At 37.0% G+C, this 13,824-nt stretch overlaps 1 long non-coding RNA gene across 1 annotated transcript in view; it reads right to left on the bottom strand.

Annotated features, from left to right (window-relative positions):
• Window positions 1-2,100: 2,100 nt before the first annotated feature.
• LOC122217481 overlaps window positions 2,101-13,824 on the bottom strand; it is a 235,454-nt gene continuing 223,730 nt past the window's right edge. Inside the window, exon 9 of the long non-coding RNA XR_006201524.1 lies at window positions 2,101-2,198. This is a non-coding gene — a long non-coding RNA (uncharacterized LOC122217481). The remainder of the gene's footprint in view (window positions 2,199-13,824) is intronic.

Here is a 13,824-nt window from a genome sequence, read left to right as displayed (position 1 = left end):
GGGCTCGAACTCACAAGAGCATGACCTAAGCCGAAGTTGGACACTCAACCGACTGAGCCACCCAGGTGCCCCAGAAATTATTTCTTTTCAGAGAGTGCATGCCAGCAGGCAAGAGGGACAGAGATAGAGAAAGAAAATCTTAAGCAGGCAACATGTTCAGCATGGAGCCCAACGTGGGACTTGATCCTCACAACCCTGGGATCATGACCTCAGCTGAAATAAGAAGTCAGACACTCAACTGATTGAGCCACCCAGCACCCCTTAAGATCATATTTTTACCATTTAAATTTTCTTATTTTCTAATTACTCATGAAATTTCAAAACATTCATTGATAAAAGTTTTTGTCAGGTTGACCAGATAGCAAAATGATGTATAGGCATTTTCTGATTTATTTAAGTTCACTGTAGCTCAGCATTTATATAAGCTCAAACTATTGTTAAGCCAAATGTCACACCAAGTGGCCAAAGATCTCTCCTTCCTTGTGATTTCCTTTTGGAGATTCCATTTTACAGGTCTCTTCAAACTATTGCTGCCTGGAAATGCTGCTAACTATATATTCTGTTTTCACCTAGGAACTAGATCAAATAAGATTCAGAATGGGGTCTAGATAGCATCGTTTTTCTATCAGAAGGCATTAAAAGTACATTTCTATTGCTATAATCTATTCTTTTCAATAGTGATGCTCTTCTGCCCTTAAAGAGCATCTCTGTCCCTGATCCCACCTCATCACCCCTTTTTAATTTCTACTAAAAAATTTGATCACAAGGATTCCTGATAGCCCACTATGAAACATATTTGAATGTTCCCATGGAAAAACTGTTTCAGTTCAGTGTTGTGGCAACCAGAGACATTAGAGGGGTGGCCTTGTGGATCCAACCATCTGTAATTGTTTCTATAGGAAACAATAAAGATATAGTTAGGAGCATTTCTCCCACATACATGCACAAATCCCAGTAGTGTTAAATCAAACTTGTGATTTTTTTTTGCAGGCTTTTCAATTATATCCTCCGTTTTAAGAAGTAATCTTGAATTGTTTTATTGATGAATTCCTCCCCTCCACGTTTCTAGAATCTCTTTCTGAAATTCCTTAACTTTAGACTAGTGTTCTGATGTTCTTATTTTTCCCTCTTATTTTCCATTTCTGTTTTTTGGATTGGTTTGGTTTTGGTTTTGCAATACTTATAGAAAGAAATTCCTTATTATAGTATTCATGGTAGTATGTATAATAATATTTCTGTAATATCCTTTTTAGGGCTGTCTAACATTCCATTATACCATAATTTATGTAACCATTCTTCTGTTTATGGGTATTTCGGTTGTTTACCCTTTTTGTGGTATTGGGAACAAATATACAATGAATAGCCTTATAGCTAAATCTTTGTGTATATTCTCAATTATTTTCTAAGTATAAGTTCCCAGAGGAGGAATTACTAGACCAGAGAATTACACATATTTATCAGGTCCATTACTGTGTGTGTGAGAAAGCAAACTACATTTGACAACATCCAAGACCCAATGTGATCTCTATCTGGACCTCCTTAACTCTTTGAAACCTTTCCAACATTTCCTGCTCTCACACCTTATTCTGGCCTCACTATGTTCCATTCTGTTTTCCATCTTAGAGTATTTGCACATTCTATTTCCTCTATGTGAACTGCCTCCCCTTCTCTGTCTGGTATATGCCTATTCATCTTTCAATCTCAGCTCAAGTGTCTTCCCTTTGAAAGCTTCCCTGATTCCGCCAATCGGAGTCAATCATTCCCTTTTTGTGCCACTGCTGTCTCATAATTCTATTATGGACCATATAACACTATATTGCATTATCTGTCTCATTTACAAAATTATATGAGCTACTCAAACTCAAGGATAATGTTTTATTTCACTATTAAATATTCTTCTGATCCACAGAGGAATTGACTTCTTATATTAAGCTAAATGCTCTATATACTCTCATTAAATCCTTACAATCCGATGAGAAATGCATTATAATTTCCATTTTGCAGAGGAGAAAGCCTAACCTTAGAGAGTTTAAAGTACTTCTGCAGGACAAACCGTTCAGCAGCAGCAGAGCTGAGATTCAACCCCAGGCCTACCTGTTTCCAAAGATAGTGTCCTTTCTTCTTTGCCCTTAAATAAATCAGTGTGTACATCCTCCATGCATGCTCCTCCCCACACCTTCTGTATTTGTTTCCTAGGGCTGCTGTGACAAATTAGAATAAATTTGGTGTATGAAAAAAAAAGAAAGAAATTAGTTCTCACATCATTCTGGATGCCAAAAGTCTGAAATCAAAGTGTCTACAGGACAGCACTCCCTCCCTGGGTTCTAAGGACAATCGGCTCCCCGCTTCTTCAAGTTTCTGGTGCCTGGCTATGGCTGCATCATTCAAATCTCTGCCTCTATTTCACATGGCCTTCTCTTCTCCATCTGCATCTCCCCTGTGTATCTTGTATAAGGATACTTGTCAGATTTAGAACCCATTCAGATAATCCAGGATGATCTCATTTAGAGATTATTAATTACATCTGCAAAGACCCTTTTTATGAATAAGGTCACATTCACTGGTTCTAGGACATGGACATATTTTGGTGGGACAACCATTCAATCTACTATAACTCCATCCTCTGTTATGCCTTTGAAATGAGACAGAATTATTTGGAAGAAAGACGCTTTGAAACAGATGGACGTGGATTCTAATTCTAGTTCTGCCTCCTACTGCCTTGTGACCTTTGATCAGTAATTGAAAACCATGAACCTTTCCCTCACCTTTAAAATGGAAATATTATTTGTTTTCATAGATGGGTTCGAAGATTAAATGAAGTAAATCACATAACACATAGTGAATAGAAATAACTGCTCATTCTCTCTCCACCTTTATATATAACCCCCCCTCAGAGGCCAAATCACGAATTGATACTAGACTTTATTAAAAATCACTGAAAACAAAAGTTCAGTTTTTAAACATGAATATTGTTTGAACTCTGTACTCCCTATTCTTAGTTCCTGTTTTCAATTTCCTTGGATCTGGTTCTCATCATAATATAGGTAAAAGTCACAAAGCTACATAGTCAAATATAAATTCCAAAGTATTTTTGCATTTTTCTCAAATAAACCTAACAAATATTTAAGAGACATGTATTATGTACCAGTTTATAAGCCTCAAAAATGTGTTCATTTGTAGATATATCTCATTTTTTAAAATCGCAAATAGCATTATGTAACTTGGTCATCAACTTTATTCACCATAATTAATACTGGACTTCTCTTGGTTCTTTCCAAAACCCGGAACCTATCTTCAAAGAAGGAATATTTTCTACTCCTTCATATATTCAAAAGAATGTGATAAACAGCAGAGTTGGGTGGAAAGAACAACAAAAAATGAATTTGAAGAATTTGTTTCACATGCAATATGTTATTACCAACTACAGGACCTAAGGAAAATCATCATGTCCCTGAACCCACATTTTTTTTCCTACAAAATAATGATGCAAGTATCTGCCTTGTTGACTTTTAGAGCTGCTAATACATGCTCCATATAACAAAATATACAGACCCTAGACAGGGCTATAAATAAAAAGGTAAGAAGAAAGACACCCTGATCCTTCTGAGTGGACAGAATCAAGAAAATATTGTCTTAAGGGGTGCCTGGGTAGCTCAGTCAGTTGAGTGTCTGACTTCAGCTCAGGTCATCATCTCAGGGCTTGGTTCATGAGTTTAAGCCCCTCATCGGGCTGGCTACTGTCCACGCAGAGCCCTCTTTGGATCCTCTGACCCCTCCCCCCCCCCCACCCCCCGCTCCTCCCCTGCTCATGTTTTCTCTCTCAAAAATAAACATAAAAAAACCCTTAAAAATAATAATAAGATTGTCTTTAAAACCATTTAAACATTGTTTAAAAGGTTATATGTTATTGGGCCCCTCACACTCCCAGTAATGATGGCCACCCTAAAATCATGGGAAAATATAGAACACAATCTTAAGACTCTTTCTTAACTTTATGATTAGTCATGGGAGTAGGCAATACAGCACACCTGCACACCCAAAAGTTAGTAAGAGCTAAACCTTCCATCCCACTGCACCACATTCAAAATTCCCTTCCAGTTCATCAATCCACATCCCCTATGTGACACCTAAAAAATTCTCATTATAGTTTGTAATGGACTATCCGGAGGATAAGTCTTAAGATGTTGCTGTCCTTCCAGACCTCAGTGTTATCTGGTGGTCTGGTGGGCCCCAGAAGTAGGCAGTGATGGCCCAGCAGCACATGAAACCCTCCTCCTCTGGATCAGACTGCAGGCTTGTTTCCTGCTTGTGATTAGAGTATCCTCTGCATCATTCTGCAGATTATTACAAAATCTCTTATAGTAGTTAAAGGAAAGATAAGTAATTCTAACTATAATCTTTCCATTAGTACAAAAGCAAACTACAAAGCATGTTAAGAAATACAGGATAAAAAATGTTACAGTGGGAGAAATACAAATAACACACTACCCTAGAGTACTGGAAAGAGAAAGGAATGCAGGTCAAACAATGAAGTGGCTTTGAGATATGCCCTGCTAACTTCAAAGGCATGTACTCTGTTTTAAGGTCTCTTCACTCCCATGAAAACATAAAGCATAGTCCTATCACAAGCAAGACTCCCTGGGCACACAGCTAACTACACTTCCCAGCTTTCTTTGCAGTCAAGTATAGTCCTGTGACTGAATTTCTAGCCAATAGAAAATGAGTAGAAGTTCTGTGCATCACCTCCAGGCCTAGCCACAGGGATCCTTCCGGCCCTCTGGAAGGAAGATGACCCCTGCACGCCTTATGCAGGGAAAGTGCAAGTCTCCATTGGTCTGACTGTTCCCCAATGAATGAGGGCTAACTGACACATGTTTACCAATCCAATGCCATTATGGGAACAAGAAAGAAACTTCTACTAGGCTTTTCTAAATAACAGACTCCAATAGCAATTCCTTGAAATGAAAATTTAAAAGGTAGAGCATGTATTTTGAAAATATTTTAAGTCACGGTTTGAAGTTCTTGGGAGGAAATAGTGGTAGTTATGAGTATGAGCTTTGCAATCAGATGGGCCTGAATCCGAATCCATGTTTACCACCAGCTGGATTCATGGTGTTAATCAAGTTTCTCTAAGCCTCAGGATTTTTAAAATATATACAATATTGGAATATTAATAGGATCTGTATTATAGTATTGCTATTTATCTCAATGCCTGGCACATAATAAGTGCTCAAGAAAAGTTAGCTGTCATTATTGAGTATATACCCTTCCAGGTAAAATTTTTAAGTTAAACTGCAATAGTCATTAGTGCTATTGTGAAGTCATTCTGATTTTCCTTCCAAAGGGTGCGATTGTACTTCCATTCACATCCCTTAGAGTTATATGTACATATGTGATTTATTTTGACCAATGAACTGTATGTAGAAATGGCATGTATCATTTCCAGGTGGAAGTTTTAAGAGCCAGCATACATGTAAAATGCTATCTCTTTTTTCTGCCACACCAGTGGCAGTGATCCAGCCAGTGGCTACTCTGTCAGCTTGGGTCATAGAATGAGGAAAACACCAGCCAACTCATGATGTATATCTAGCATGGCCACGAGATCCTTCTTTTAAGCAGCTAGAGAAATGGGGTTTTATTTCTTACTATCCCCTCCTGGTCTTTATGGGAACAAATATTCATATGGGTAAGTTTTTAAAACAGTTTCATTATTTTATAGCAACCTCTAATAATAGCTGACAATTACAGAATACTCACAATATTCCAAGAACTGCTATGTACTTTATATGTGTTAACTCGTCCATTTCCACAATAACTCAGTGTGATACCTGCAGTATTCTTATCCCCACTTATTAGGGACAGAAAAGTAAGTAACTTGCCCAAGGTCCGTAGCCAGCATATACTAGAAGTTGGGTTTAAAACAGCCCAGCTGGCTATTATGGCTGTATTATTCACCTTACATCCATTGCTGCCTGAAGTAGATGATGTGGTGTGCCTCCCAGGTTGAGGCCTCAGGACCTATACTCATTTTATCAGTTGTCAGAAGCAATGACTGTCAATTCAATGTCAATTCAATGGGCCAGCTTGGAACACAGTCCCTCCCTAGGAATAGCCAGTCAGGTGATGAGAGCTGCAGCCCCCCACACCCCCAAGTGAGTCCTCCCTGAAGGACCGACGGGAACTATTGCATTTTCCTGGTAGTTCAATTTCTCCTTTTGCCTTTTCCTCACCCCCACTATACCCCAAAACATTCCCCAATAACCTTCTTCATCGAAATCAGTCTCAATGTGTTTCCCAGGGAACAGTACCTTCTTCTATATTCCTACTTGTGTACTGAAATATACCCTCATCGCATATTAACTCAGTGCACAACTAATTGGCCAAATGATGGTAGGCCACGTGAATTTGGGGAAAGTAGAGATCATTCGGCTGTCAGGAGAGGACTGGAATGATGAAACCTCTCACAAGTTAATGGAGATATAGAATCTTCTACTTTCTCAATTGGATTCAGTACACTTCATTTCTCATAAATGTCACCTGTAGTTATTTAGATCCAGAAAAGAAAAGCCAAAAAAAGAATCACATAGTTTGTATATAACAAATGATATTTGGTCCTTATTATGACATTTATTCATCCTTGTAAGTAGAAATGGAATATTGTCTCAAGGTTACATAACTCATGAGCTGGTACTCTTCAACTCTGTCATGAAGACAGATGTCTCAAGGGACAAGAAGCCATGTATCTTTATTGTACCAAATATTACACATCTCTGTGTTTCAGTTATACATAAGAATACTATTGAAAACTGATGTCTGAAATTGATTTTGATGTCTATAATGAGTAGAATCGAAAATTTAAATCATAACCCATCATCTCTCTCCTGCACATCCTAACTTACTTTATGTCTAATTCCAAAAAAATTTAAAGTGACTCAAGCACTACTTCTGGTGTATTTCTTTTACCACAATTGAATTTTTGTCACAGTTTAAGCTCTATTCCAATATCTGTGGCCTGCATTTCCTCCAAGGAGAAATACATGTTGTAAAACTTCAAATAAGCAGTTCACAGAAGTAGTAATAAAACAGGCTAAATGATAAAACCAAAAAGTCTAAGTGGATGTATGTAATTTAAGGTAAATATTGTCTACTTGACCTCAGTAAATGTGTATCTTATGCACGGTACATTCTGCTTAAGTATCTTTACTGCATATGGACACAGGTTAATGCCTGATGTTATATAGAATTCGAGCGAAATTAAATTATTATATTTTCTTCATTATGGATTGTCTTAGTCTGTTCAGGCTACTGTGCATACCATTGACTGGGTGGCTTAAATAATAGAAATTTATTGGGGTGCCTGGATGGCTCAGTCAGTTAAGCATCTGACTTCAGCCCAGGTCATGATCTTGCAGTCTGTGAGTTCAAGTCCCACATGGGGCTCTGTGCTGACAGCTCAGAGCCTGGACCCTGCTTTGGACTCTGTGTCTCCCTCTCTCTCTGCCCCTCCCCTTCTCTCTCTATCTCAAAGGTAAATATTTAAAAATTTTTTTTAAATAATAGAAATTTATTTCTCACAGTTCTGAAGCTAGAAGTCTGAGATCAGCATCCCAATTGGTTGGGTTCTGGTGAGAGCTATTTTCCTAGTTTTGTGATGTCAAATCTTTTCCTTGGATCCCTACATGGCAGAGAGAGAGAGAGAGAGAGACTCTTTTGTGTCTCTCCTAAAAGGGGTCAAACCCCATGATGACGGTTCCACCCTCATGAACGAATTACCTCCCAAAGACCCCACCTCCGAATACCATCATATTGGTATTAAGGCATCAACGCATGAACTTAGGGGAGGGATACACAAATATTGAGTCCTTAGAAGGTATTTATTCTTATTCTTCACTTCACCAAAGAAGCTTCAATTCAACAATGAAAACTTTAAATTGAGTAGCTTATATTGTCCATAGAGTTTTAAAAGAGTTTAAATCAGGGTGAAGCTTGCATTTACAAAACAGGCAACAAAGCCCTTTGTTACCACCATTTCAAAATGTAAATAAGAATTATATTCCTTACTGCTTGCTTTAATTTTGCTGAATGTACATTAAATTATGTTAATGCTTCAGTGGGGACATATTTTTGCATTCATATTACTATCCACTGAACAGTTGCTTTATTTTCACAGAATTACAGGTAGAAATAGAAAATATGCACCCTGTAAATTAGAGAAGTGCTTGAAAGTAACCCTTTGGAATAAGCAAGGAAAGAATAGCGAGAAAGAGAGGAAATACTAAATTATAGGATATTTTCAGAGAAATACAATGTTTGAAAAATTGGAAGCGCCTGAGACAATGCAAAGTAATCAAAGAACCACCATAATAGGGATTCTTATGAGATTTGGTTTCATGCCTAGAAAAGAATTATCTAAAATTAGCATATCAATTATTTTCAGGTAAATGGTTGCTTTTTCACCAGCTTAAGGGTGTACAAAAATAATTTGTTTACTGAAACAATTTATAAGTATCCCCCTCAGAAATCTTATTTTCTGTTTTAACTCGAGACACATTCAAGCAAAGTTTGCTACTTACTTTCAGGTTCTATGCCTTTCATTTCGCTAAGCCACAGTTCTGTACATTTGTGGTATTGACTGCTAGACTTCCCACTGCATGGTCGCTAACTTAAAGACAGTTTGTTCAGTTAATGCTTCTTCTATCAAAATAAATGTTGTCATTAACATCCTTAAGCATCAATATAAAAATATCTAATTTAAAACAAGATTTTAAAAGACTATTTACCTAACTATAATATTTTCCCTACTATATTTTATATCTTATGAATAATTACTTAATCTAATCCTGGGATTTCCCAGAAGAGAGTAGTTCACATTCAGTGTGGACTCCTAAAAGAGAACATCCCAAAACTTGTTCTTGACTCTCAAGCAGGCACATTCACCAACAACAAATCCTGGGATGGAACAAGTGAAAGTGAGAATAATAAGCATGTCTATAGAAAATATTTTTGGTTAAGAGGATATATTAAATAGAAAAGTGATTTATTTTACAAAAAAGAGTTACAAAATAGTTTCTTCTCAAAAATGTTATTAAAGGTATTAAATTTCATTACATTTTTGAGGTGCCTGGGTGGCTCAGTCAGTTGAGCGTCTGACTTCAGCTCAGGTCATGATCTTGTGGTTTGAGAGTTTGAACCCCACATCAGGCTCTATGCTGACAGCTCAGAGCCTGGAGCCTGCTTCAGATTCTGTGTCTCCCTCTCTCTCTGTCCCTCCCCCACTCATTCTCTCTCTCTCTCTCTCTCTCTCTCTCTCTCTCTCTCTCAGACATAAACATTAAATTTTTTAAAATTTCATTACATTTTTTAAATGATTACAAATTCTCAATAAGAAAGGTAAATCTTGAAAATTGTACTGTAGTACACAGTATCAATAACATGGCAATAATCAGGTATATATCTTATTTCCTATAAATAAGTTACCCTACATAATTATTCAAGAGAATAGTATGGCATATTGGTTCAGAAAATAGACTCTGAAGCCAGATTGCTGAGTCAAATCTTGACTTCACTTTCTAGCTGTGTGGCCATGAGCCATTCACCTAAATCCCTATGGCTCAGATTCCTCATCTAATAAATGGAGATGATCATACTTATAACTACCTCACAGGATTGGTACAAAGTTTAATGTATTCATACTTACAAAGCAATAGAACAGTAGTGCTATTACTCAAAAACCATTAACTACCAAGTTTTGCCAGTTAATTTTTCCATGCTGAAGTTGACTTATAAATTCTCCAGATTGTGTGTCCTAGTTTAGACATTCATAAAATCTATTATGTGTACATGTAATGTTTTTAAAGCCTTCTACCATTGAAAAAATGTGTATAATATCTGGACATCAAAAGAAATAATATCTGGACATCAAATGAAAAAATATCTGGACATCAAAAGAAAAAAAATGAAGTGATTTTTTTTGAAAGCTTGATATTGTAAAGAATTGTGACCTACTTACTTTTGGTCTTTGAATAACCCAACCTTTCATACCTGAAGTTTAGAACATAAGAAATGACACACAGTGAGTTGTACCCTTGGCTTCTTCTGCTCATCATTCCTTCTTTGACACTGGCACCTAGAAGGTTCCAGGGAAACTAAGTCTACCCCCCATATAACCAAACTAAAGCATTCAAAATATATACCAACAACCCTGTATTCCTTCTCTTGGACACATCAAGCATCTATCATTTGTTAATTTATGCCAATCCTTCTTAAATCATATTCCATTTTTAATCTATGCCATTCTGTGAGGATGGAAGGCTAAATGGATGTATACTTCCTTTTTACATTTATCCTGAAAACTATACTCATAATCTTCACTAAGTACCTTTTTGTTCTAGAATTCCACAAGTAAGGAAATTAACTTTAAAGTGATAAGAAGAGTCATATACATAACATGTGAGTTGAAAGACATTCTGGATATTTTTGAACTTGATTGCTAGAAAATTTTATTAATCTGATAAAGCCTATAGGAATGTTTGTTTCTGAAAATCTAGTTATACTTACCATGCTCCTTATTCAGATGAATGAACTCTCTATTTGGCCAACAAAAATGCCAAGACATTTGCAGTGTATAGAAGCAATTGATCTTTCCTGAGCATAGTTTCTTATTTACTTTAAATTCTCTATCTGCACACCAGTATATACTTACTAGCTTTCTGTTTCTGCACTTGAGAGATGCTATATAAGTATATAAACTAGCTTATTTTTATTTCCTTAAAGTATAGGATAATTACAACCATATATCTAAATTTTAAAACATTAGTTTTAACATAGGTTCAAATATTCCTATAAGTAAATAATGTTGGGTGATAATTAAGTGTTTAATACCTATAGTGGCACTTTATACCAGTAATTGACTACAGTACTATATATCCCTCGAATTTAAGTTTTTTTTTAAATGTTTACTTATTTTTGAGAGAGGGAGAGACAGAGCATGAATAGAGGAGGGGCAGAGAGAGAAGGAGACACAGAATCTGAAGCAGGCTCCAGGCTCTGAGCTGTCAGCACAGAGCCTAACGCAGGACTCGAACCCATGAACCACGAGATCATCACCTGAGCTGAAGTTGGAAGCTTAACCAACTGAGCCACCCATGTGCCCCTATATCCCTCACATTTAAAGGTATGGGTATTTTTTTTATTTGTAACATTCCTTATTTAATAAAACAAAATAAGCAGCCCATCTTCTACCTTTTGTTCTTTAAACGTATAAATCAAGAAAATAGAGCTTTAATAAATGATTTATAAAAAATGTTGTTAGGCCCTAATTTTTTTTTCAAAATCTTATCCTGAAGATAGTGTGATGAAGATTAACTTAAATTTATTATATGACTTAGCACGCATACCCCTCAAGAATTTACAAGAGAGAAATGAAAATACATGTCCAAAGGTTTGATGTGACTATTCATGGCAGCATTATTTTTATGAAACAAAAAGTGGAAACAATCCAAATGTTGATAAACTGGTGAACGGTGATACATTCATACAATGGCACATTATTCAGCAATAAAAAGCAATCAAGTCACAAAACATGCTACAACCATGGATAAACCTAAAAAATATTATGCTAAGTAAAATAAGCCATACACAAAAGACTACATATTCATATGCTTCCATATTCACAGGACTCCATTTACATGAAATGCCCATAAAAGGGAAATCTATGAGACAGAAATAGATTAGTGATCCACTGTCTGGGGTAGGGGTGAGAAGGAGGAATGACTGCAAATGCACACAAGGGGTCTTTATTGGGCATTGGAAATATTCTTAAACTGAATTGTGGTGTTAGTTGCTCAAGCCTATATACATTTACTGAAAAATCATTGAATTATACACTTGAAAGGAGTAAATTTATGGTATGTGGATTGTATCTCTATAAAGATATTTTTAAAAAAAGATAACATATAACACCTGGCCTGGCTGACTCTGTTCCCATCAACTTGTGCACAGATAGGTCTCAAAACTGCCTACAAGGGCAGGACAGTGCTTTCGGTCACATGCTTGACTGAGTAGGAAGAAATGTACCTGGGTTTCAAGTCCATAATGTGCCAGTTCTGTTCTATTCCCTAATATCGTGATAAGAATAATTATAGCAGTCCAAGCTTAGAAGATAACTCTACCAATTCTCACCTCTGAATTTATCAAACTCCAAACACCTACAGGCAAGTCTCTCAATTTAGTATAAATAACCAAATTAGTCTGACACAGGTGCAAACCACAGGTACATTCCCAAAGGGAACCTCTCCCTGCCTTCCTTTCTTCTTTACTTTCTGTGAATATCTATTGAACAGCTCTATATTCCAGACACATCCATGGATGCTGGGGATACAGACAAAATCATTTGCAATTTGCAATTGTAACTTCTATTTTAGCAAATCTTTGTATTAGTTGTATATTGCTGTGCAAAAATATTACCCCAAACATAGGACCATTAGAAACTACACATTTTTTTGATCAGGAGTGTGAGCAGAGCTTAGCTGGGTCTTCTGCAATGCTGCAAGCAAGGTGCTGGCCAGGGCTACACTCTCATCTGACATTCAAGTTTAGAACTTGCTTCCTTGTCCCTGTGGTTGGGGGCAGCATCCAGTTCCTTGCAGGCTGCTGGACTGACCAGAGGCTGCACTCAGTCTCTTGCCATGTGACTCCCATCATGGGCAGCATACAGCACGGCAGCTTGCTTCTTCAAAGCCAGCAAAGGAGACAGAGTTTCTTCACAGGATGGAATTGCAGTCTTACATAACATAATCACATCCATGCAATCATGTACATCCATCACTTTCACTATATCCCACTAAATAGAAGCAAGTCACAGTCCCACCACCCCCACTTATGAGGTTATGATAAATAACCTCATAAAGTCATAGATACTGGAAGGTGAGGATCATGGTGGGGCAACCTACAGTCTGTCTGCCACAGTCCACCCTCTGGTCCCCAATGATTTATGTTCTTTCCATGTGCAAAATATACTTATTCTATCACAAGTTCTACCAGAGTCCAATCCCATCTGCACAAAGTTCAGAATCTCATCATCTAAATCTGGTGCAGATGATGATGAGGCTCTTCAGGCTCATCTGTCAATCCAAAAAACTAAAGAGACAAGTTATCTGCCTTCCCCCAACACATAACATACAATGGTTCAACAGTCATAAGAAATATACAGACGTTTCTATTCAAAAAGGGGGAAATAGAAAGTATGAAAAGTCAGTGGTCCATAGCAATTCTGAAATCCAGCCAAATGATGAGAGTCCTTTGACTAGGTTTCAAAGCCTCTTTCACTTTTTACTTTCTCTACACCTTTCAGTCCAAGCTAGTGTTGTGCTATTGTTTTTGCTAACATAATTCTCTCAAACACTTTGTGGGTGTCTGTGAGTTTCACTGAAAGAAAGGACAATGCACTTATGCTTCTCAGAGGCCCATGATTTGATTTAAAAAAATCCCATGAGGCACAACTTTAATCTCTTGAAAGACCCTTTGTGTCACTGAATATAATTCGAGAATTTCGCCAATTCTAACTAAGGTTCTTACAAAAGGCTGTACAGTCACATCCTCATCTTTTCCTCTAGACCTTGTATTTGTGACAGGGCTTTGGGACATTTCTCAAATGTAGCATCTCTTGGCTCTGGAGAAGCTTAACACTTCCCAAATCATCAAGCAATTTTAACAGTCCTTCCCTCAAGTGATCTCATGCCTCTTGTATTTCCCATAAGCAGCAAGAATAAAGCAGGTGGCATATTCAACACTTTCCTTGAAAATCTACTTAGTTGAATTAAGTAA

This window comes from Panthera leo, chromosome B1, assembly GCF_018350215.1.
Source record: "Panthera leo isolate Ple1 chromosome B1, P.leo_Ple1_pat1.1, whole genome shotgun sequence".
NCBI classification, from domain to species: Eukaryota; Metazoa; Chordata; class Mammalia; order Carnivora; family Felidae; genus Panthera; species Panthera leo.
This window is presented reverse-complemented; position numbering and strand designations above follow the sequence as displayed.